Below are 25,594 nucleotides of genomic sequence, written 5' to 3' on the forward strand. Positions count from 1 at the left end.
GAACCGTTGTTGTTTCCCTGTGCAAATGGCTCGTACCCAAAGAAGGGGATTGGCCGATTATAAGGTGAACTTGCCCTATACTTTCAGCATTACGTCATTCCTACAAAACTTTTGTAAACTAATTTTGATTTGAAATGCCGATATAAAGTTTGCAGAAAAAGAATAAAGAAAAATAGTGAGACCGTGATTTAGCAAGAAAATCATTTATTCGCAGTGATGTATTTCTGAACGGCAAATAAAACATCCCTGTGGCTGAAACTAATTTCACGGCCGGCACGATCCAAACTTTTTCTTCCCCCTCCTCTTTTTTTGAGAGAAATAGTTTCTAGGATTGGGACAAAAAAAAAAAACAGACTAAAGAGAACACTGTAATAGGATGCAATCAGCATCTAAAAGTTGAGCATTACGGGTGATCACCTGACCCGACTACCCACAGAATCCTCATCAAAAAGGTATACACTTCTTTTTTTTTGGGGGGGGGGGTTGAAGGTTGTTCACGTGAGACCGGCTTCACGCAATGAAATATTTGAACCGCAACTGCCGGTGTATAGTCTAGCCGACAGAGTGGTAACTGAGAGCATGACGCCACACCAGGAGGAAAAAAAAAAGCCTTTTTGATTACATGTTACAGATTTCGCGTTAATAAGATATTTAAACCGTAATTGCCGGTGTTGCCCGGGCGACAAAGTATAGTGACTAAACAAAAGTCCCTTCCTCGGTTCACGTACGGTTAGCGAGAGACAAGCTAACCGTCAATTAAGTCAACTTCCCATGAGTCGAAGGTTGCCGTGAGGTTCCCGCGACGAGAGCACCGAGGACCAGGCGGCGGCAATTTTCGTTTATTTCAACACAAAGTCACCGTTACGCAATTGCCGAAAAAGCGGCGTTGTCAAGGAACACTGTACCAATTAGCTTGCCATTATCTCTTTTCTCTCTCTCTCTCTCTCACATATATATATATATATATATATATATATATATATATATATATATATATATATATATATATATATATATATATATATATATATATATATATATATATAAGGGAAAGAAGTGTATACCTAAGGGCTCGTTTTTCCGTGTTTTAACACAATAATAATGAGGTTCGTAGGTTCCATTCCTGCTCACGGCTGGTTATTTTTTCATCCACTTTTCTTCTTGCTTACACTCCATTGGATCTAATAACTTCCCCTGTACATTCCTTGGCATTACTGTCTGTTAGATCTCATTAATATAACACGTCACGCTAACACGTCACGCTTTTAAAGCACTGGCGCAACGAACGCGTTATAGAAAAAGAAGAAAAAAATCAGAGATTCTTATATGCTTCGTGAGCAAATTACAACCGACCTCCCGACGCTAAATATATACGGCATAATAAATGATTGCCTAGCGTCAGTGTTGAAACGGACGACGACGTACAGGAAGGGAAGGGAAAGGGGGGACTGTAAAAATAAAAAAAGAACCCGAAAAACCCCATTTGTAAGTGTCACAGTAACCTCCCGCACTCCCTTCTTGAGCAACCACTGACTGCGTCGAAAAGGTCTCGCAAAAAAAAAAAAAAAAGAACCCTCACCCGCTTGTTTCCTTCTTCTCGTTCGGAGAAAAATGGAGACAATGACTGCAAATACCGCGCAGGGAGGTAATAAATCGAAAAGGCCGACGCCGAACCGGCGTAACAGCAGGTAAAGAACCCGGCCGGCAAAAAGGTGAACTAGTCTCGCTTCTTCTACGGTTGCCGACGCGGCGTTAACAAAGTTAGCCCCCTGACGCAACGCGCAGGTGAGTGCGTCTCTAACATCGGCGCAAGAGAGCAGCGGCCCAGCAGCATCTAGACAACAGCGGTGCGCACGACGCTTCAAGAAATAAACGTGTGTGATACGCACGCTACCACTCCTCAAAAGATGACGCTACACCGGCCACCGTAACGTCGACCAATTCGCCAGAGCCGATCGACAGGCTTAAATTGAGGACGACGCAGCGAGCAATGGAAAGAAAAATGGTAGGCGCAACCTTAAGAGACAAGAAGAGAGCAGAGTGGATTAGGGGACAAACGGGGGTTAAGGATATCATAGTTGAAATAAAGAAGAGGAAATAGACGTGGGCCGGGCATGTAGCGCGTAGACAGGATAACCGCTGGTCATTAAGGGTAACTAAGTAGATTCCCAGAGAAGGGAAGCGGGTTAGGGGGAGACAGCAGGTTAGGTGGGCAGATGAGATTAAGAAGTTTGCGGGTATAAATTGGCGGCAGCTAGCACAGAACCGGGTTGACTGGCGGAACATGGGAGAGGCCTTTGTCCTGCAGTGGACGTAGTCAGGCTGATGATGATGATGAATAGACAGGCTCTCCGCTTCCGCACAATATCACCCCGAGGCAAGCAAGCATCGCAACTTGCACATTTCTGATATCGTTATTCCCGATTCATGCCGAGAAGGCAGGACACAGCGGAGAGCAGGGCCGCAGCAGCGGGAACCATGGGGAAACCCTGTCGGAGGAAGGAGGGAAACAAAGGAGAGAAGGGATTCGATCGAGGGAAAGGAGGGTTACAAAACGGGAGACGACGACATTGCGTGAGACGGCCGGCCAGCCAGCCTCAGTCGGGGAAATCCCCCATCGCCGCCCTGCTCTCCCTTTCTCTCCGCTCTTCTTCTAGGCGGGTCTCTGCCACCATCCCGTTCCCATGGCAACGGCAGCATCCCCTCCACTGGAGCATGTCGAGAGAAAAAAAGGAGCGGTGGAAGAAGAAAAAGGTGTATCCCCATAGCAACAGCGGTAAGCTGCGCGAGTGGAGGGAAGAGCGGGATGAAACACAGCGCCCAGCGAAGTACGACGTTTATATTGCGGCACAGTATTAGGAGAGCGTATTTTCATTAGCGCTGCAGCGAAGGACGCACCCATAATCCCCTCCTCTTCCCATCTTACACACAATAAAAAGGAGAATACGTTCATACGCGTCTTCAGCTGTAAAGTTCGTGAGGACCCCAGTTTGCGAAAAGAATTTGGTCGTTACGAAGCAGCTGACTGTTTGCGATTATGGTGAGCTTAAATGTTCAGGAAGAAAGTGAAGAAACATGCCATTCGAGTCCACACGTTTTTTTGGGAATTTAGCAGTGAAGCATAAAAGTTCAATTATAAAATTACCCCCTAAAGTAGACCGAGTCCATCATGTAACTTATTTAAGTTAGAAAGACAGTTAATCGTACTGTATTTGCTTTACTAGCGAGTGAGAGGCTTGCGACTGAAAAAAAAAGCTGTATATGATAGTATTATGGGGTCGATCATGAGTCAGTACAAACACAAATATTTAACACCCGCATTTGTCCGTTGCATTTGCGCTTCGAAAGCCTTCGCTGCTCCTCATTTTATTTGAACACAACAAAAAAGTCATCTTTCTTATAAAGCAATTGTGTTTATAGGTACAGGAGGTCCTAATTATGTTTATACTGTGGAACACCCTTTTGCATATCAATATCCTCTACAGTTTATCGCGAAAGAATGAAAAAATTGATTTATTTATTTAGTGAAATCCATGAAACGGGAGACGCTATGCGATACGAAATGGAATATTCGCGTACCCTAACTTTTCTCCTCCGTTATTAGAGTTATCATTTCGCAGGACGTAGAGATTGTCAAGTATCTTAAATGGACCATAACAACCAATTTTCGCTCGCAACCGGTGATATGTGGGTTCATTCTTCGGACATAACGAGCAAGCTGGCGAAATTTCGGCGCACTTGGTTCATTGTACTTAATGTACAATGAATATTTACATCAGCTGCACTTTCGATGGAGGCGAAAATGCCGAAGGCCAATGTGCTCATATTTGGGTGCACGTTAGCAAAACCCAGGTGGTAGAAATTTCTGTAAACCTCCACCACGACGTCTCTCATAATCATATCGTGGTTTTGGGACGTTACACCCCACATATTTATCGAATATTTTTAAAACACGTGAGCGGACCGAGAGTCTGACAACCCTGGTACATTCGTGAGCCGAGACGTAACAGGCGTCTTTGATTGATATGTGGGGTTTAACGTCCCAAAACCACGATATGATTATGAGAGACGCCGTAGTGGAGGGCTCCGGAAATTTAGACCACCTGGGGTTCTTTAACGTGAACAGGCGTCTTTCTCTGCGATAGTTGGTATTCAGACCGAAGATGTTTTGTTCCATGGCCAGCCCAGCCCCCCCCCCTCCCCCTCAGCGTGTAATAGAGCAATTTCAGCTTTTTTCAGCTTAGCATTGAAAACTGAAGGACTTGCGCCGGCTGAAATCGAGGTAGTAGACGACGGTTCGACTCCACGAAACATATGACGTCACACACGCTATGAAAAAAAAAAGTTGAGGTCACGATAAGTGTGCGCGATTTATAGCCGGCGACTTCAAGAGTTCATTTTGTAATGAAATATTCTATTAGTCAATTTTTTATATATAGAGAGTTTTTTTTTTTGAAAAAAAAAAAAAACCTCCACTTCTATGTTTCGCCGAGAACCTCAATTTGGCGGGTCACCAAGCCATGGTCCCTTTAATACCCATGTATCGCCAAAGGCGTCAACTTATGTGATACGCCAAGTTGACAGCCCCTCTTCTGTGGGCTCCAAGACGTTAGATTCTCGGCTGGAGCGCTCAGTCGCCGCTTGAATGGATGGAAGTGGGTTCCTACGATCGACGAGTCGGTCCGGCTTCTTCCGACTTCCTTTCGTATCGCTGCTTCCGAGGAAGCGGAAAGCATCCGTCGATCGTTCGTATAAGACTCCTCCCCCTACTCCTCCTTAGTCTTCACCTCTGTTCTGCGTCCAGGGTGACCTTTGCGCAAAAAATGCGCTTTCGCAACGACCCCCCCTTCCATTCTCTTCCTCTCCTCTCCCTGTCTTTTCCTCTACACGGCTGCGCAATCGTGCGCGCAAAGAGATCGGTTTCGAAACGAACGGTCGACAAAAAAAGAGACGAGGTGCGACTTGTTTTTATCGTTAACTTCACAGGCATGACGAAAAGAACCATTGCGTTGCAGAAAATACCGTTACAGCATCGGATGTCGCCATCCGAACGACTCGTACCGTAATCTTTGAACTGACACGAGCACTCGAACGATGAAATCGCGCTACATAGACGAATTCATCTATTTCACTTTTTATTCACGGACAGCCCATACTCGGGCTTTTACACAAATCGCGAATGATTTCTCAGTTTATCTAGTCGCGAAGTCGTATTAACACGGTCTTGAAAAAAAATTTCGAATGCATCGGTACGGACGTATTCATGTGTATCGAATGTACCGTGGTAACGTTTGACTCGAGTTGTTACAGATACGAAACGACAAAGTTAAGAGCTCGACATGGCGGCATGCACTTCTCTCGTATGCGTACTATCACTGCGATGTAACACAAGGTGATTCCACAGCGTCACTAGAACGCAGGCATGCATGGGGAAACGACAGCCTCGCCATCGAAAATGAGTGACCGAGCAGGTATGAGGTGCCACGAAAGATAAACGTAGACAAAATATAATTGAGCTTATTAATATTATTATTGTTATCATTGTTATTATTATTATTATTATTACAAATCTGTTGTCCTTTAACGCGGCCGAGATCGAACCCACGTTCTCGGGTGTCGGAAAAAGTTAAAGATGAATTCGGCAAATCCCACGTACCTTGGGAATCGACATTATGCGAAGCATGCAGATGGAAGGCGGCCATACTGTATTTTGTTGTTCATTGAGCTACACGGTATGATAGGATGCTAATATTGAACGCACGGATTCGCACCGTTTTCCGCAGCTACTTTGTCAATGCCAAACCAGATGGCGCCACCACACCGGTGCGTCACAGCCTTCTCCTGGGCGGCGCGGCCGCGATGTGGCGTGTGGCGGACGAGAAACGGTGGTGGTAGTGATTCTTAAAGAAGGAAAAAAAAAGCATCTAATGTCTGTCAGCCATAAAGCGACACAGCACAGTGGTTAAAAGCCCCGCCGCGGTGGTCTAGTGACTAAGGTACTCGGCTGCTGACCCGCAGGTCGCGGGCTCGTATCCCGGCTGCGGCGGCTGCATTTCCGATGGAGGCGGGAATGTTGTAGGCTCGTGTGCTCAGATTTGGGTGCACGTTAAAGAACCCCAGGTGGTCGAAATTTCCGGAGCCCTCCACTACGGCGTCTCTCATAATCAGACGGCGGCTTTAGGACGTTAAACCCCACATATCAATCAATCACAGTGCTTAAGAGAGAGAAAAAAAGGAAAAAAAAGAGAAACGTGCGGCCCGGTTTATGAGCTGCGCCCGCTTTGCTAGCCCTCAATCCGCGAGCGGAGGCGTCGACGAATCGGTCAGCCATCGGCGACGGCGAAGAAGTGGAAAGGAGAAGTCCATTAGATCACGTGTTCAAAAGTGGCAGCGCCCTTTTGCCGCTGCGAAAAACCGTCTATATGTTAAATAGTAGCAGGTGTTTATATAACCATTGTTTGCACTTGCGCCAAGAGGCTAACAGGAACATGAGTAATAGCAACACCACAAGCGATAAGCTGATATGAAGCGCTCGTGATCGCGACGACAGTATATAGGCCTGGACGCTCCTACATAAATCAACTTGAGCGAATGGCACCTAGCTACAATTGACGCTGACCCAACTTGACGACTGCATCATAAGACTACATACATAACGTTTATAAAATTGGATAGCGATCCCTGCAACCACAATAGGCATTTCACGAACTGCACTTGAAAAGTATTTCCGAAACCTGGCGCGGCTAAGTGGTAAAATGCTTGATTGCCACGCAGAATGCGAGGGTTCGAGTCCTGCTGGGACCCTGACATTTATTCTATGCATCCTTCTGGTGAACGCTGCCAATATCAGGTTTTTCTCAACACTCACGCGTTAAAATTGCTCATATGTGTTCTCGTTGTTCCTGATATAGATAGTAAGTGCCAATTACATGGGGCCCGTACCCGCATGCATACCAGTGGGACTATTTGAGCTAAATACGACGAAAAAAATTCTACCATCGCCATCGAGCAACAGTGATGCATGATCACGGAATTCCGGCGCATAATCTCGAACAAAAATGAACAGTCACGTTTTGTTTACTTTCCGGAAAAGGACACACCCGGAACTCAATGAAATTAGAGTCCTTAAAGAATACTTTATAAACCCTATTCGATATTTCCCAACGCATAGGTTATAGACAACAAACACATAAGACGACACGAACAGCGCTCAACTTACAAGTGAGCTTCATTTCTTATCTGCTCGGGAAACACAACAGAATACGCCGAAACAATTAGCCGAACGTTTAAACTTCGTTTCTAAGCAGATTTGCAGTTTTTTTTTTCAGAAGATCGTGCCGACAATATGGGGCCTATACTCGCATAACTTCATTCTGCCGACTCTAAATCAGTTTTTTAAAAAAAGTGTGTCCGACATCATCCTCGGCGGAAATCGATAACGGAAATGAGAGAGGGCTTTCAAGATTCAATTCGTGTCCCGCTCGCTGGCACAGTCGTCGATGCTACACCAACCAGTCGCACTGTCAGCGTTGTTCACCGTCGTCGGGCTCTTTCGTATCTTGCAGGGCTTCTTTATCTGATTACGCGACAGGCCTGCAGTGTGGGTGAGTCGTTTCAAACCCATTCCCAAAATGGGGGCGCTGTCAAGAACAATTCCACTCAATCGAAGTGCCACGGGACGAAGCACTGGGAGTGCTGGGTGAAAGAAAGAAATATGGAAGCCAACTGCTTTTCGGGTGCCTGTCTCTTCGAGCTGCATTTTCAGCCAGCCGCTGAAGGAACTAATGACACAAACATAGGGCGAAACATCAGTTGCGCAGTATCGAAACGTGCCAAAGAGTACGCATCAAGAAGAACAACTGAGAAGTGGATTTGCCATATAAAAACGAACATGATGCAAATTTCTTCCAGGATTACGAACTATTAAATAAAGTTTCTTTCATTCCATTCATTCCATTACGAACTGTATTGGGCCTAACTATGCTCTACAGGAAAACAAAAGGAAAGAGAATACCTGTACTTCTTTCTTAACGCATTCTACGCCTACCTGTTAATCTGTTTAACGCTTTGTTACTCTTTAGCACTCCTTGAAGAGTCATACCTCCAACAAATCTCCGAAGAGAGTATTATGACCCGAAAAGGGGAGTTAACATGAACCCTTAGAGGCAGCCTCACATTTTGCAAAGTCGACAAAAATCCAAAATGCCCCCCCCCCCCCACCCAATCACTGCCAAGTAGTCGCTTATCCCGCTGAAGCTGATCAAGATTCACCACGCTCGCTTAAAATATGGCATTTCGCTTACATCTATGGCATCTTTCTTGGTCGAAACGCTTATCCGTATACGGTGTTCAATTACCAGTAGAGATATTTCTTTTAAACAGGCGATTCAGCCAAACTAATCGCAACATTTCGGTGAAGTTACTTCAGCTTTCTGGGAACATGATGAGGCTCCTCGCTCATTTTTTATGGGGCGGAAAAGGCTAATTCTAGCAACTTAAAAAACATTTCGCTTGCACCTCAAAAGCCAGCGTTAAGAAAGATGTCAAGAAGATGTTCACCGTATGACCGTATGAAATTGCTCATGAACGACGCCACTTCTCTGTGGCGTATGCCCACAGTTAAATAATAATAATAAAAAGAAGATTTGCAAGCTCGAAGCACACGGCGAGAACTTGAAACACATGCATGGTGCTCTTCAAGTTCCGTTTTCCACCCCACGGGGCCCGCCGCATGCGGCGGCGGTACCTTAAAAAAAAAAAAAGAGCTATAGTTCGCCGTCGTCCGTGGCAGCGGCCGCACCTGGATTCAGTCGAGCGGAACGGGCCGCTGCTGCGCACCGGCTGCCGCGACGCCACACTCGACATGGAGGCCCGTGAAAAAATACGCATCTTGCCCCACACGAGACCGAAGCGACGAACCAAAAAACAAAATCCGCGAGCATACGTGGTTCACGAACAAGACTGGAAACCTGCGCTTGGAAGGCGAATTGCGCCTGCTCGTTCCTCCCTTCCAGTGCGAAAACGTGCGCGTCGGTTACAGTCCAAAACGTCGATTATTATTACGACTATCAAAACAATTACTCAATCCGTGAGAGAGGCAATCGTTACGACTGCGAAAAAACATTTGCCGAGTTCGAAACCGCGCCAATAATTTAGGGAGTTTTGGAATGGCGTACCGCGAGGCTTTGCGTTGCGGTGGCTGCCACTGCGCACGCGTCGCAACGCGAACCGTCGAAATAGCGTGCGACCGGAAAGCACATTTTGCGGAGAGCGAGCGTGCGTCAGCGTTTACGGAGCCAAACGCCATTTGAAAACTCGTATGGCGCCGTACGCAAACGCTACGCCCGCTAACTTAGCATACGCTGTTCGAAAAGTCCCTATTATAATCGCTAGCGCACCTTTTAATTAGTCACATAGCCCTCATTACATATGCTAAAGAATCACACACACACACACACGTGTCTCCGACAATTACGATACTGCCTAACGCGAATTCTGAACGATATTTTGCGTTCGTGCAAGGCCAAATGTGTTTGAAGTTTAGGCTTTGCGCAACGTATCGACTATACGCTATAAATCATATTTTTTCCAGAGTAGGACAGCACCAAGTACGTCATTATTCACCGATCCGCGGACAAGCGAGTTACCCGCTACACATCTGTAAGGTACCACGTACACGTTGTTGTGCTTCGTGTGGCTGATGATGACGAGGCATTATGGCTGACCACTTGGCAGTGGGTGGCAGGCAAAATGGACACCAGACGCGTTAGGCGTGGCAGTCCTTCGAAATACCGGTTTAACATCACTATGTTCACGACGAGGGTATGCTTGTTGCGTAGAATATATTATATACTAGCAAGATTATCGTTTTGAACGTCCGAATGTTGCAAGTTCCAAAATGACGAGACGATTACGGGACACGTCACTGTATTTTGTCGGGAATAGCGAGGGAGGGGTGTTGTTCCCATTAATCTTGACCACCTGGGTATCTTTAACGCGCGCATGAACCTAAACGCAAGGACTACTCCTCTTCACCACAAAAATATGGTAGCCATATTTACGAATCGAACAGGTGCCTTCGCGGTTAGGCTTGGCAGATCAATGCCGTAGCCGCAAGAAAGAAAATAAAGAAATGTCTGCACGGAAAGGTAGCCCCAATCTCGGTCGCAAACTTCCGCACGATTAATCCACGTGGTGCGATACCGGAGTGGCCATTGCGTTATATATATATATATATATATATATATATATATATATATATATATATATATATATATATTTATATTATTGCGTGCGGGCTGCCCACACTCGGTCACCCACCCACTCAATTCAGCCACTTCGCGCGGCATCACTCAAAGGTCACCTGTTTCGGTCGTTCGAGAGGAAGTTCTTTCTTTTTTAGCCCCAATTTATTTTTCGGATATCGCCCGGTATTACGGCGTTGCGCACCGCAGCACCCACTCGCCGAAACGTACGCTGTGGATCTAAAGTCGCTATTATATATCGCGTGGGCTTACGAGGAAACGGAATAGAAAAACCCACACTACCCACCAAGTTATTGCGTCATGAAGCGCGACGCCAACATAAAACGTGCTCGGGAACAGACCTTGCCGATGTCGTCATATCTTTTCTTTCCGGCAAGCGAACGTTACGACGACGATTCTAAGCCTAACGGAGAGAATAATGCATTAACTGTAGGAGGGCTTATACGTACCAAAACCTCGATGTGGTTTACGAGGGACGCCGCACAGTGGAGGGCTCCGGAAATTCCGACCGTCTGGTGTTGCTTAACGTGCATCGGTGTCGCAGAGTATACGCCGGCCTCTATAGCATTTTACTTCCACCACGGCTGGAATCGAACTCGCGACCTCAGGTCAGCGGCCGAGCAGGGTAACCACTATACCAAAATGACGGACGACGCTGCAGGTTTAGCGTTTCGATACCAAGTACCGAATTAGCGAAAAAAATCGGTTTTTTTTCACACCTGCAGCGACTTCTCGTTTTGTGTGCACGTTTTAGCGCGACACCTGTATAAACGTTATTTTCTAATTAAAATATTCGAATCACATTCAGTGTCGGTCACGCGTTCAACGTCTCCGCATACGCATTTTGGCAGCAGCAGTACCAATATCCCGTTAACGTATCAACTCGACCACGTTACTTACTACCCGTCACAGACTTTCACAGCCTCCTCCGCGCTGCACGCAACTGATGAGAGAAGAGTGCATCCACGCTAAGGGTCAGTCCGGGAAGCGGGAGCACGGCAACATCAACCAAACGCGAGGAAAAGGCGCCAGCCAATTTCGAGGACTGAGTGCGCTATCGATCGGCGCGGAAGTGTAGGAGGAGGAGGAGGAGGAAACACCAGGCGTAAGCACAGGGCCCGGGAAGAAAACGCTTACTTCACCACCCGAGCGCGCTGCGGAGCACAGGAGGGGGTTTCATAAACGAATTACGACACGCACGCCTGGTGCTAGGGCACCTTCGCCAGCGATGTGCGGCTCCACTGCAGGAAAGACACGTGCTTCACTATGTATACTCCTTAAATAATGACAGAACTTTGGACGTTAGACTCTGAGTGATTGGGGCGAGCGTCGGCGCTCCTGGCAACCTCGTTACCATAAGCCCGCGTTGACAAATGAGCAATTCAATCTAATGTTTTTTTTTTCCGGCAGTGGTGCAACGGCTTGTCGTCACTGCAGCTTAAAGTGCACACTACAGTTTACGACGCGAATTCGCTAGGTGCAGACATCGTAAGAAACACGCTCACGAGGGGGTGACCGGGCCAACTATACAAATATCCCTTACGAACGAAAAACGCCGCAGATATATACAGCATACGCTTCGCAATTGAATGGCAGCTAGAATATCGCTAGCATGAACACTGTCACATAACGCCAAACAATATTCGCCCGTTGCCGTAGGGCAAAGTCAAAGGGGCGCCATATTATAGCGAAGGTATCATTTGCGACGTGTTCCACTCCAACTGCGCCTTCTTTATTTCTTGTTTATGAACGTAACAAATACTGCCAATAAAAAAATACGCGCTGCCAAGAAACAAATGTTGTTATTCTATCGCGGTGTTTAGAGACGAATCTGAATGAAACACCTACCCTTCCGGTGTTTTATTTTTCTGTCATTGCCATCAGAAGTCCACAACCATTTCCAAGGAAGCTGCCTCAAAAGATTTTCGCGATTAAAAGTTGCTTTTCGTTAATGCTTTACCCAACTAAAGCTGAAAACAAGCCCAGATAAGAATAAAGTTTACTGAAAGCTGGCCACAATGAGCACTCGTATTTATTGCAGGACAGCGGTAAATGTGAAAGCCATCATTCGAAGCGAAATGTCGTAAGGAAAATATGTGCGCTCCCACGCGTTTTCAACGCCCCACGTACCAATACTCCCAATCTATCATGTCTTGCCATCCGAAATCATTTATGTATCTTCGACAGTACACAACTATTCTAGTGTATGATCAAGACACAAGTTCACGGCCCAGTGATTCCGCCAGTTGATCGGCTTGAGGAAAAAAGTTGTTAAGGCTTATCTGACCCATGAGAACCACGAGATCGAAGTTACTAGAAGAATAAAAATGGGTGGACCACATTCAGCAAGCATTCTCAAATAATGAGCGCTAATCTACCACTATCCCCCAAGAGGAAGGTACATAACAGCTGCATCTTGCCGGTACTTACCCACTGAACCGAAACCTGGAGGCTTACAAAGAGGGTCTAGCTTAATTAAATTGAGGACGGCGCAGCGTACGATGGAAAGCAAAATCATAGGTGTTACCTTGAGAGACAAGAAGAGAGCAGCGTGGGTCAGGGAGCAAAACGCGGTTAGGATATCACAGTTGAAATCAAGAAAAAAAAATGGATATGGGTTGGGCACGTAGCACGCAGGCAGGATAACCGCTCGTCATTAAGGGCACTGGATTCCCAGAGAAGGCAAACGCACGACGGGGAGACAGAAAGCTAGGTGGGCCGATATAGCAGAAAGCACAGGACCAAGCTGACTGGGGGAACATGGGAGAGGCCTTCGTCCATCAGTGGACGTAGTCAGGCTGATGATGATGTGACAGATGACTATAACATGCTGTGCGCGACACACGATTGCGCCATACGCTGACGACACGGTTGGTGATCCGCATCACAGTAGTTTTACTACGATTATATTAAGAAAACCGCTTTAGATGACCCACAAAACGAAAATCGATCGTCAACGCAGGTGACGCGAAAGATCCCGACGCGACGACGTCACATATCGCCGAACTCTATGACATCGTCACATAACGTGACCACATATGATAACGTAATCACGCGACATCGTCACCAGGTTCAAAGGTGGACCGATCACGGAGGCGACGGAAAAATACGGACAGCGTATAGAGAGCTCGCAGAGCTTCGGATCCCAGAGGCAACGCATAAACCACGTTAGGTGCAGAAAGCTGTCGAAAGGGGCCGGACGGAGATAGGTCAATACATCGACTGAGAAGAAACAGAAGACGGCTTTCGCCTTCCGGTTGTCTTACGCGATTGCGCAAAAGACCACGTGACAACTATGTACGATCAACTACTAAGACGTTATTTATTACTTCCTTTTTTCGATATTGGTGGCGCATATTGGACCGGCGCACGTGTTGTCGAGCGGTGGCGAACGCCTCATGACGGCCAAGAGAGGAGCGAAGAGCCGCAGAACAAGAGGAGGTTCCGCCTCTTCTTCGAAACAATGGCTTCCTCGCGAGGTCACTGCAGGTCAAGATCAAGACCCTTTCCTCTCGCCTCGAAAGACCTCGCCCACACCCTTCCGCCACCACCCCTTCTTCCTTCGCCTTGGCCAATGTGCTCGCCCTTCGATCGCCGCGCACACACACCCGCAAAGAAAACCCGCCATGCACTCGCGCGGGAAACTGAGTCGCTGGGCACGTGGCGCCATCTGTCGGGCAGCGACGACGCTAGCGGCGGCCGTACCGGCGTAGAATGTTGCCCGAGTTTCCAAACACGTAGTTAACTGCGGTAGTTTGAAAAGTACGAGTGTTTGACAGTTCGCAGTACCGAATTGAATCGTTGACGTAGCCCAAAGTAGGGGTGGAGGTTCACACACCACGTTCCCACTTGTTCCAAAAAGACTAAAACGGAAAGAAAGTTGAACGCGACTCTATCATTGGCGTAACGCTCAAGTTCCTTTTTGCTCAAGAAAACGAACTTAGTGTCTAATGGGCAAATTATTTACCTAGCTTCAGTTTAGCGGTATTCAGTGTATGACACTAAAGGAATGCGTCAGTTCAGACATACGTTATCTTTTCAAAACTATATTGCCCTTGGTTTCGCTACCATAGGTCAATTTTAAAAGGTGCAACGAAAGTGGAAATTTCACTTTTCGATTTCGCGAAGAAACTTCAGCATGAAAACTTCAGTGTCACGTCAGGCATTTCAATTATTTTTTTTTTTGCGGAATTTGGGAACATTGCTTCGATAAGATTTCATGAAACTTGCTATGTTATGACTTCGGGGTTTTATAGAACACAACGCAATCAGTTTTAAGCGATAAACAATAACGTAGACCCTAGCAGACGTCGACTAAATCTGTGACGTCATGGCAAGCTGGTGCGTGAACTTAACTGCCAAAAATGCGGCTGCACACCTGAACTTCAATGCTGGATCGTAATTAAAGAAAAGTGAAAGAACACGCTTAATCATTGAAATTTGAAATATCTCCCGTCTCTAAGACAAATGCACCAGCATGCAACCTATCTCTTCATAAGGCAAAGAAATTGCTTATCTCACTGGTAACACACGTAAGCGGTAGTTCTATCTTAGCTTCGCTTCGTAATACGCAATGAGCATTAGACATCGTTGTAAATGAGGTCACATCACTTGCCAATTAGCTGTTGTTAGCTTGCGCTTCGTCTGTCTGTGTTGCATCAAGTGCCCTGTCTTTTGTGCATCAGTTTCCATCAAGATGATTCGCAAACAAGCCCAAGTTGAGAGCCTCCAGGGAACTTCACAATAAGGCTTTGTAAGTGTTTTTTTTTTCTGTGCGGAGTAGTGCTTGCGGTATTGTGAAATTGTAACTCGCTAATACGAAAAAATTTTTTTTTTCTTTCCGTGTTAGTTGCTTCTAACAACGGAGTCATAACGAAACGGCGGCCGTAGCCGCAATGAGGCGATTGCTCAACAAACGGATCTTACTCACGAAGGATCCGCCGACGTTTTATGACTTATGCCTAGTTCACACTGAAACATCCGCTTTATACAGCGACCGAAATTCCCCTGCCGCCGAAACGGAGCGTTGTTCGCACTGGACGCGCCCCGCGCCGCCTAATATGCCATCTACTACGGGGCGAACGCGGAATGGATGCGCTGTCACCCGGTTGTTGACGCGGCTCGCAAACGCTACTACGCTATCCGGTGGTGTATACTTCGACGATTCTCGTACGCAAGAAGCATGAAAAGACAGTACTGCTCACTTTGCTGGCAAGTGGCTGTCCTTAATGCACGAAGAGCAGAAAAACCACCGACGCCAGCGGCGTTGGTGGGTTCATTTTGCTTTGCAAGACCGCAGCAAGCTCGGTCACGCCAACAGCAAGCTCGGTAACCTCTTTCACGAAATACGGAGGCGAAGTAGGCACAGAGTAGGTAAAACTCCCGTTGGCTTCAACATTCAGTTACGTGCACTGCAGCATAACAAGTGAGTAGGGCTTGGCCGCCATTTTTCAAAATTTCTTGACTAGCGCTCCTATTGGTCCGCGGTGACCGATTCGGCGGCAGACGCCGCGAAAATCGGTCCGAGAGCGATCGGCGCGGAGAGGGCCCTTTCGGCGGATCTCGCCACCGCCGAACCGGATTCGGAGTACTTTCGGCGGCCGGAATGCTCAGTGTGAACGCGGCCTTACGAAGCGACGGCGGATTGTTTTCAAAGCGCGAGCGGCTCCGCGCCACCGAGTCTACTTTTGCCGGGCGCGTCAAAAAAAAAAAAAAGAAAAAAAAACCCTCACTGCGCGCCAGCGAGCGAGCTTATTCGAGCAGCGGGTTCAACAGCACGAAGTGCGTGCGCCTGTGTTTTCTCTCACGTTCCCGAGCTTCCAGCGGCGCCTGGCACGTGCGAAGAGTAGCATACACACATTGACGCACGCTGAGCGTAAAAAGCGATAAGCAGAAGCGTTATGTCGCACATGAACGCAAGATCAGACACAAAGCCACTGCTCCGACAGACAGCATCGGACATCTTTATGGAAGCTGAGCTCTGAAAAATCTATTCAGATTGCATATCGGCACAGACGCTCAGAATTCCGCGCCGCGGAGACCCTGGCGCCATCTACAAGGGCTCGCTGACACTAACGATCGCACGGTACACAGGGCTCGAGCATTTCGTCAGCACCCAATCCTAGTCGTCCTAGTAGTTATAGGCCAACGCAGCGAGCAGCGAACACTTCGACCTTAATTTCTATTATATGCCCCGTCGCAGTTGTCTAGTGGCTGAGGTATACTCGGCTGCTGACCCGCAGGTCGAGGAATCGAATCCCAGCTGCGGCGGCTGCTGCATTTTAGATGGAGGCGAAAATGCTGTTAGACCCGTGTGCTCAGATTTGGGTGCACTTTAAAAAACTCCAGATGGTCGAAATTTCCGGAGCCCTCCACTACAGCGTCTCTCATAATCCTGTGGTGGTTTTGGAACGTTAAACCCCACACATCAATTTTCTTGCATATTAGTGGTGAGGAAATTAACCCTTTCAGTCACGCATTATGATGCGCTGTCGGAAACGCGTGAATTCGCGAGGCACGATTCTAAGGCACTCAGTATTACATTCTAAGTAAGAAAATGAAGTAAACATTCTTCCATGTGTCTTATGGTAATTAAACTTAACTAGTTTGTAAATAATTATCCAACTATTATGCCACCAGTCAGCTTCAGTACTTGCATAAAAAGAATCCCCTATTAGGCCCGAAATGCATGAACAGTTTGTTTTTCGGCAACATTTGTTTTGAGCAAAGAAAAATAAATATTTTTCACGTTGGTTGGTCTTGGAATGCGTCACGTCGAACAATCGTTGAGTATTGCCCCGCCGCAGCAGTCTAGTAGCTAAGGTACTCGGCTGCTGACCCGCAGGTCACGGGTTCGAATCCCTGCTGCGGCGGCTGCATTTCCGATGGAGGCGGAAATGTTGTAGGCCCGTGTGCTCAGATTTGGGTGCACGTTAAAGAACCCCCAGGTGGACGAAATTTCCGGAGCCCTCCACCACGGCGTTTCTCATAATCATATGGTAGTTTTGGGGCGTTAAACCCCACATATCAATCAATTAATCGTTGAGCCCATATGGTATCGCACCCAGCAAACTGATCCTCTGTAGCAATACGCAACACAATAAAGTTAAATAATGGCCAGCTGTCCACTCTGGAGGCGTGAACGAATGTGCACACTAAGTTTCAAGCCACTTGATGAAACACGCGGGGCGTGGCATGCCATTGAAGTTGGCGTCTCCATTTGTACATACCCGAATGAACAACTTGGTTTGTACTGAAGAAACTTGGCGCAACTTTGCATCGACTCATTCACGTACACATTTACACACGTGTGCATGCACGCCAGAACACACTCCACAAACAGCACTCGCTCTCTATTTTGATGATTGCGCCAAGTTTCGTCCACATGACGAGTTACCTAAATAGCCCAACAGATAGTTATGATAAACTTTGTTTATTCGTACTCAAATAAAAGATAGCTATTCGATAGAAAGTCGGTGAAGGAGGTAGGGGGGGGGGGCAGACGAAACTATATGAAGTAGGCATCCTCCGCCTTCTCTCTCAGCCCACACAGTGATGACCTCGGAAATGTCGTAGCGTTTCTACCACGACTACACCGAAAGGGCTTCACGGTACTGGATACTGACGTGCGCGTAATGTTAGCTCAAATTTCTTACCTGCAACTTTTAAGCACGCTTACTCAAGGTCCCTCACTACAAAATGTGTACTATGAAGTCCTCGAAAAATCTAGGGACTTCAGTATGCACTGTACAGTAAGAGCAGAGAGACGATGCGAGCACGCATCAGCGAAAATATGTCGGAAGTTGAGCTTCGTTTCAACCACCCTAGAAACATCATGAAGCAAGACGATAGTTATAGCGCGAGAACAAAACGCCCACACAGAGATAAGAAGGACACGTAGTCGTATTGTTCTCGCGCTATAACTATCGTCATGCCATACCAACCAGCTGCCACACTTCTAATTCATGAAGCAAAGTGGGGGGAAAAAACGAGAGAGAAAAGAAAACACTGCGGAGGGAGAAAAATGTGCGGCTGACTGGCGCGCGGGCAATTTTTAGGTCAAAGTAAGCAAGCCCAACCACGCGGCGCGCGCTGCCGAAGCTCGGGCTAATTTTAAAGGCGCGCCCAACCTCCCTTTCGAGAGCTTCATCGGCGAGATAGCGCGGCGGCAACCAGTCTTTCTCCGGCTGCACCCCCGTAGTTGACAGGTCCAGCCAGCCGCCCGCATATAAGATACGGAAAGGTGGGGTCAAGAACCGGTAATTTCCCAGGGGGACAACATCCCACCGCACATATTTTTTTTTCGCTCTTCTTCCCTTTTAAACGCCACCCAGGTGAAAGAACTGGGCAAACAAAACGCGCCAGAGGTGTGTATCTTGAGTTTCCCTTCAAGAACGCCCGGTTACAGCGAAGAAGAGACGGGACGGCTGCATGCCGGGCCTTCGATCGCACACATGTCAGTTCGCACGCAGCAATCAGCGCAATGCCACCTCGCGGTTGTATTTAGCCAGCATCACTGCTGCTACAGCCGACAAAGAGGAAACTGCTTCACCAGTGACGTCAGACGTGACGTTTCCGCCCACGTGACGTGACTGCGGAGCTGTCGAGGCGCATATAGACACTACCGTTTACCAACGACTTATTCACAGAGACAGAATCCCCCCCCCCCCCAATTATTAAGTGGAGAGGGGAGGGGGCGAGGTGATTCTTAAATGAAAAGAAGATAAAAGTGAGCCCCGCAACTGTCTCTCAGGGGGAGGACACCTCCACAGTAGCTCACGAGGGATGGGGGGTAAGGAGGGATTAAAAAGGATAGGAATTAAAGGTGTAGAGATAGAGAGAGGAGGAAGAGGAGAAAGAGGCACAGGGACAGCCACATACGGAAGTAGGGAGAAGATAGGAAAAATGGACACCGTCGCAGAAGTCCGAGGACGGGGCACCACTCAGCGAGAGCTCTTGTAGGCGTCAGGAGATAGTGTAGGGCGAGCCAGTTGCCCAGAGCTGCACTGTCGTCGGAGATCGCGGGAGCACAACCGGTCGGCACCAAATCCAGCGAGCGAGTGGAGACTGAGGGAGAGTTACGTGCGACTTCGTACAAGGCACCATAACCGCCCAGTCATCACGACAAGTAGGTTCACACGAACTCGGTTCAGATAAATTATTCAGTCTGGGTAGACATTTGGCAAGTCATCTCGAAGGCTTATGTCAGCGTATCACAACTGCTCCGATGACGCAGAAAAGTGCATGTCGCTTTATAGAGAAAAACTTTAAGCGTCTCCAAGATGACCCCACCCTTTTACCCTAAAAAGGATGTCTCTAGACTGGACAGTTGGCATAGCAAGGGTAGGGTGGCTGGAATGGCCCTAGCAAGGGGGTGTATGGGTAATTTCCCCTCTCATTTCTTTAAAACAAAAAAAATTAAAGGCTTGTTGCGACTGCCGCCTGAGCCGACGAGGGAGCGGCGTTTTTTTTTTTTTTTGTCCTCAAACAAGTCGCCGAACGTCAGGCATACGCATTGTCCCTCCTGGCCGGAGGGTGAGGCATCGTGACACCACGACGCCTCACCATTCACGAGACGACGACAAGTGCAGCTTCTTCCTTGGAAGGTGGAGCGGCGGCAGCCGCAAACCGCCCAGCTAATTGAACGAGCAGTGCGGCGGACGCTTTTGAGCTTGGTTGCGGCGGCCATTTTGATGTATGCTGCCGTGAGTCGGAGAACCCTCGCACAGCGGCACACACACGACGAGGAAGAGCCACGTTGGTGACACATGGCAGTGCAGTGACATTGCCTCAATATTGAACGTTTCCGCGGGCCGTGCATGCTCGTCACCCTCGCCGGTTATGTGTGATACGTGATTGGACCATTCCATCTGGACGCGTTTCCCTGATCTAGGGATCTGGGGAGAACGTACCCTTTATAATGAGCCTACCGGCTCACTCGAAGGAGCGCAATGTAGAGGAGCACCAGATTCGAGAGCTCGCCATGTAAGAAAGAGCTCGGCATGTACGAGAGCTCGCCATGTACATAATGTAAATAAACCCACTTAAAGTCTCTCTTCCTCCTGCCTCGACAACTTCACTCCGGATCTCCGGTGCCTGCAAACCCCCGGTGACAACAGTCTTAAATCAGCCATATGACCGCCCCTGGCCGATTCTGTCGCCCTAGTAACACGCCGCAGGTGTACTTATCGTCATAGGGTTTCCTATAAGTACACTAGAGATGGAACTCAGACGCTAGTGTCTATGGGAGCTGCAACGCACGGCACTTCAGCGAGCATGAGAATGATCGGTAGTACAACATTTTGTATAATCTGCGTACTTTCGGCTACGTTTGGCTTCGCGTGGCTTAGAGCAGCTTCATTACGAGACGACAATGAGCAAATGTTGAGCAGTTACACTTTACCGCCTTAATCTTTTAGGCCTACCAATTGAAATCCGCTCGCGAAACCCACAACGGTCCGTTCTTTTATTTGAAACAAAGCCAAAACACAGCAGTAAACGAAGCCACAAGTGCATTCGAATGCTATGCAAATTTTGTGTACTGCCCATTACTTCCGTGGTATCTGAACGATCAGAGCGGACGGAAGTTCCCCCTCCATGTAACTTCAGGCATCTTTATACTTACCGTCAATTCTTCTCGAGAGAATCAGCGGCGAAATCACGTCTACCGTTCACGAATTTGGAAATACGTCAAGGGGCAAGCAATTTGCTGCAAACGTGCATCAAGCGTAGCCGCCACAGCAGCGGAAATAAAACAAAAAAAAAAGAGAAAGAGAGAGAGAGAGAGAGAGAGAGAGAGAGAGAGAGAGAGAGAGAGAGAGAGAGAGAGAGAGAGAGAGAGAGGCGGACAGCAACGAATGTGGGAGGGTTGTTCTTTCGAGGCCCACGCTTCGAAGCACCAAACTGCACGAAATCAAGGCCCTATATGTCACGCCAAAACGCCATTTCCACGACACGCGCAGGCAAATTTGCCAATACATGTGCCTTGTCGCAGCGAAAGCTACATTAAACACGCTTGCAAAAACACGTCGATGAACTCTTTTTAACTATTGTCATGGGGCAATCGTCTGCATAAAAAGTTGTACGGCGTCAGAATTCACGGCATAACGCTTTATTAACAAAATCGAACTGCCAGAATGTTCGGTGCATAATTCGATCCAACTTTAACTGTTACCCTTTCCACGCTTTTTCTGCACCTACACTGAACGTTCACCATCAATAGCATCATTAGACGCAAAGTTGTGTCGATTATAACGAAAGAACACCTGCGTGGCTCGATACCAAATGTGCACGTAAGCCAGAAAAACGAGACATGACATCGCACGGAAGTTTCAAGCAGTGGAACGCGAAAAATGAAAAATACAACGCACACATGAAACGAAATCCTACTAGACATGACTTGCCAGTCATGGAGAACAAAATGGTTTTGGGTAATGTGGGCCGCTGTTCCAACTACGCAATGCAAGAGCTCATTGAAACGATTTGACCTTGAGTTCAACGGTAAGTAAGCACCTTATTCAAACGAAATATTAGTGACACTGAATCCTGTTTCCGCAAATAGGGAACAGCATTCGGCGTAGGGAGAATGAAACGTGTATTGGATGTTCTGCGCAAGATGATCCGTTCAGGGATCTAAGCCTGTCCGGCAGTGAGCTAGCGCCACCTTCAAACACATGGCGCAACGAAAAGCCAAGTTCCGTGATTCGCGCGAGAACGTCACGCGAATCGCAGACGCCGCGGCAATGACGATGACGAGAAAACGCAAGCGCCCCCTGTGAACACGAGCTCAAAATGAAATCTTGCCTCCGCGACACGCACAAGAAAATAAAAACACACCGCTCATCTCGAAAGCAACCAATACGCCAGCGCCATCTCCATTCAGCCAAGTGAAAAGAAAACAGCCTCTGCAACTCGAAAGACGCAACACTCATCTCAAAGGCGTCAGTGCGCGAGCGCCATCTATGAACGAGAAGTTGAACGAAAATCTAACCTCCGCAATTCGAAAACAGCGGAACAATGTGATACCGGTCTTGAAGGATGGATGCTATGAGCGTCCCCTTTATAACGGGGTGGTGACAAGTATGCCACCAGGCTCGGAAGCTTTTGAAGACTTTAGTCCGCCAGCGCCATCTACGAACTAACGAACGAAGGAGAAAACAGCCTTCGGAATGTGTGCACAAGAAAACACGGGCGACATTCATCTCGAAGGCCATGTTAAATGTCGCACAGTTACTGCTACGTACAAAAGATGGCAGCACTGGCGCATGCGCTAGTTCTGCCATCTATTGAATGTTATTCCACTTGCTTAGCAGATTGTTCCGTGTTTGGCCGACAGGGGCCGCGCACGCTAATTACAAAACAAAGGCGTGCATACAACCACGGTTCATCTAGCGGCCGTGATTCAACACAGCGTCTGAGGATCTCCACGCCTACTGCAGTGAGGTTAAATTTATCGTAATATCGAGCATCCAATGAATCAATACAAAGAAGCGCCAATTTCGTTAAGCGCGTTACGCCACTAAAATTTTTACAGCGAATCTTTCTCGACGCTTCACAAAAAAATATTCGTTTTCTTAGTTGCTTTTTTCTTTCGTCTTGCTGGTGCTAGGTTTTGAGGCATAAAGAAATATTAGCGAGAGAAATCACATTGAATAGAATTTTATGCGTAATTTAACTAAAACTGGGATCAAAACAGTAGACAAGGCTAGCTCGATGCAGCTCAAAAGATAACAAGGTTACAAAATAAAAGCAATCGGGCGACCCAATTGAACCCCACGGAAGCCCATCACAAGCATCCTCATCAACACTTCAGTGGCGAAACCTCTCCTCTCGCCCTCCCGGCAGTAAATTAAGCGACGCAATACAAGGCCGAGCTTATCGAAAGCGCCCGATCGTCACTGCGGGCTCGATAGAAACCGAACAAGGTATCACCATAAACCGATCAAGCGTTCACAATACACGCCGCCTGCGAGCGTTAAATATTTTGCGTTGCGGTTGACAAAGAAGAAAGCCTATGAGATATAAGCGAAATTGGCTCCGCACAAAACAAATGGGCCAAATATATACGGGTCACAAAAGAGGTCGGGTTAAACAGAACGCGCCATCACCGAGAACCAGTGAAAGCGCCCAGTTAGGGGTCATTGACACCAAAGGAGTAACACATAAGTTGCGTTGGTTTCCAAGTAAAAATGTGAAAATACGAAGCAAACGCGGTACCTGCATCACTGTTATCACGTTCGTTGTCTTTTTGCCATTAAGAACTACTGCTAGTACTACATGGGTGTCAACGACCTCAGACAACGTGCGACTGCGCTACAGCCAAGCGAAGCTCAACAATGAAACACTTTGGAGCAATTGAAGCAGATCACGCCACCGGGGGAAGAGTCAAGTTTTCCACTCCTTACTTCGAGCCAAGGCATAGCGTTCACCGGGAATAAACTGGCACAATAAATTTGACATCGCCGAAGGACGCGCGCGCGGTAAGCAACAAGTAGGCGGCAAAGCGACTGAACAAAGGACGCGCGCGGACAGAAGCGACGCCGACGAAACTGACGCTGAATAAATTAAGAAAAAGTGATAAGCTATGCCGGCCGTGAGCTCACGCGTGTGCGTTTCTAGCACGAAAATCTGCTTGCTCGAATAATGTGATAAAAAAATGCGTCGGCGTGTTGCCAGGTTGTGTAACAAAGGGACGTTGGACGCGTCGGCGCTGTGGTGGTACGTCAAACGAATCTAGGCAACGTAGAGGTGTGGATGAATTAGCACATCGGTCGGGTACTACGCCACATTCCCAACACTTCCAACGATTCCACTTGATTAGTTAAACTGCGATCGGTTGTTACAAAACACAGCGGAGCCGATCAAGCGCTGCGCGCGTGCGACACATTGTTCGCCGCGATTCAACCCGGTGATGCATCGGAATTAGGCGGCGCACCTTTTAACCCTACCGGCGGCGCATTCCACCTCACAAAGGCATTGCGCCATCGGCAACCACTTGCGACATAACATGGCATCCAATAGCTGTGCGATCGCCACACTTGGAGAAACGAGAAGAGAAAGCAGAGATGTCTTGCTTTCTCCACTGCTCACCTGAATTCCGTAGCATCCAGCGACGGCTTTTTCCGTTTTATTTTCTGTAACAACGCCGTTAATCCGTAAATTCCAGGGCACACAACATCGAGCGCACGCGCACACACCTCACCACACCTGAGCACAACACTTCCGTCAACACAAACCCCTTCGCGGAGGGCCGGTCACTATTCACCGAACAAAGGCCGTCACTCACGCTATTTCCCACATGCCGCCATTGGCTTTGTTGGCGCGCCAGCCGCGCCTCCTTCGGGCGTCGCGCCACTAGTAAAGCTTCGTTTAACGCTAGCTGTGACGTTTACGCCTAAATGTTTACCCAAAGCCAGTTAAATAAAACTTGTCCTGTCGTCTTGACTAATTTACTGTAACAATTATAACATTTATTTTGTAATAAAATTATTATAAATGATTAATTTTGTGATTGACAGATGTCGCGACAATCGGCGTGTTTTTAACTTTGGGTTGATAAATGGGTTGTTTGGTAGTTTGGTGTAGCAGTTGGCAAGAAAACTATTCTTCTTAATTTACCGACAATTATTTGTTCAGATAATGCCTTACAGATCATTTTAATGATATCGCTTTAGATTTTTGAACCTATTTGCGATCTATTTTAGAATAGCAAAGCGCCAGTCGCCGATTAATAAGTAGCGCTGCTAGTCGCGACAGCGCCTGAGAACGAGAGTTTCGTGCATGGTGATAGCCGGCGTGGTGACGTTGCGCAGCGAAGAATTTGTTTTGGGCTTGGATCTTCCACTCAAATTTCGAGGTTCGTAGTCGTGCAAAGGCTTCTTTGGTGTTGAGTGTGTTTGATGATCGATCTGTTGGTATCCCTGCCTCAATCGCCTGTTGCCAGCCGAAGAAGTTTCGTTAGACAGTGAAGAGGGTTGCTGTGTTGGCGACACGTCGACCGGTGCTTCGCTGGCGTCGATCTCACTTCTTCGGTCACCTTTTAACTGTATCTGTATGAATACTTAGAACTGAGATCTGGTACCTACTTTTGTTGCTCACTGATTGTCTGTGTAGTGTGTGTGCGTGCTTGTGATCAGTTGAGGGTGTGTTTGTCTTGTCAACCGGTGGGGGCATATCTACAGCGGCGGTTTCACAAATTCCTGGTGTCTTAAGAGCTTTATTGCCTTACGTAACTTCACTGCAGAAAACTGAACATGCTTACAAATACTGTTCATACGGCACCAATGGTTTAATCTTAAAAACTAGCAGTTAGCAGTATCAATCGGCCTACT

General features: G+C 47.6%; 1 protein-coding gene across 2 annotated transcripts in view; it reads right to left on the reverse strand.

Annotated features, from left to right (window-relative positions):
- The window catches only part of LOC119163495 (putative phosphatidate phosphatase), a 92,257-nt gene extending 67,638 nt beyond the window's left edge, over nt 1-24,619 (reverse strand). Inside the window, exon 1 of one of the 2 annotated variants that reach the window (XM_075873174.1) lies at nt 24,354-24,619. The gene's annotated coding sequence lies outside the window, so the exon portion shown is untranslated. The remainder of the gene's footprint in view (nt 1-24,353) is intronic. The other variant, XM_037415500.2, reaches the window with a different exon arrangement.
- Between the last annotated feature and the right edge of the window lie 975 nt (nt 24,620-25,594).

Source organism: Rhipicephalus microplus, chromosome 9 (genome assembly GCF_043290135.1).
Source record: "Rhipicephalus microplus isolate Deutch F79 chromosome 9, USDA_Rmic, whole genome shotgun sequence".
NCBI lineage: Eukaryota > Metazoa > Arthropoda > Arachnida > Ixodida > Ixodidae > Rhipicephalus > Rhipicephalus microplus.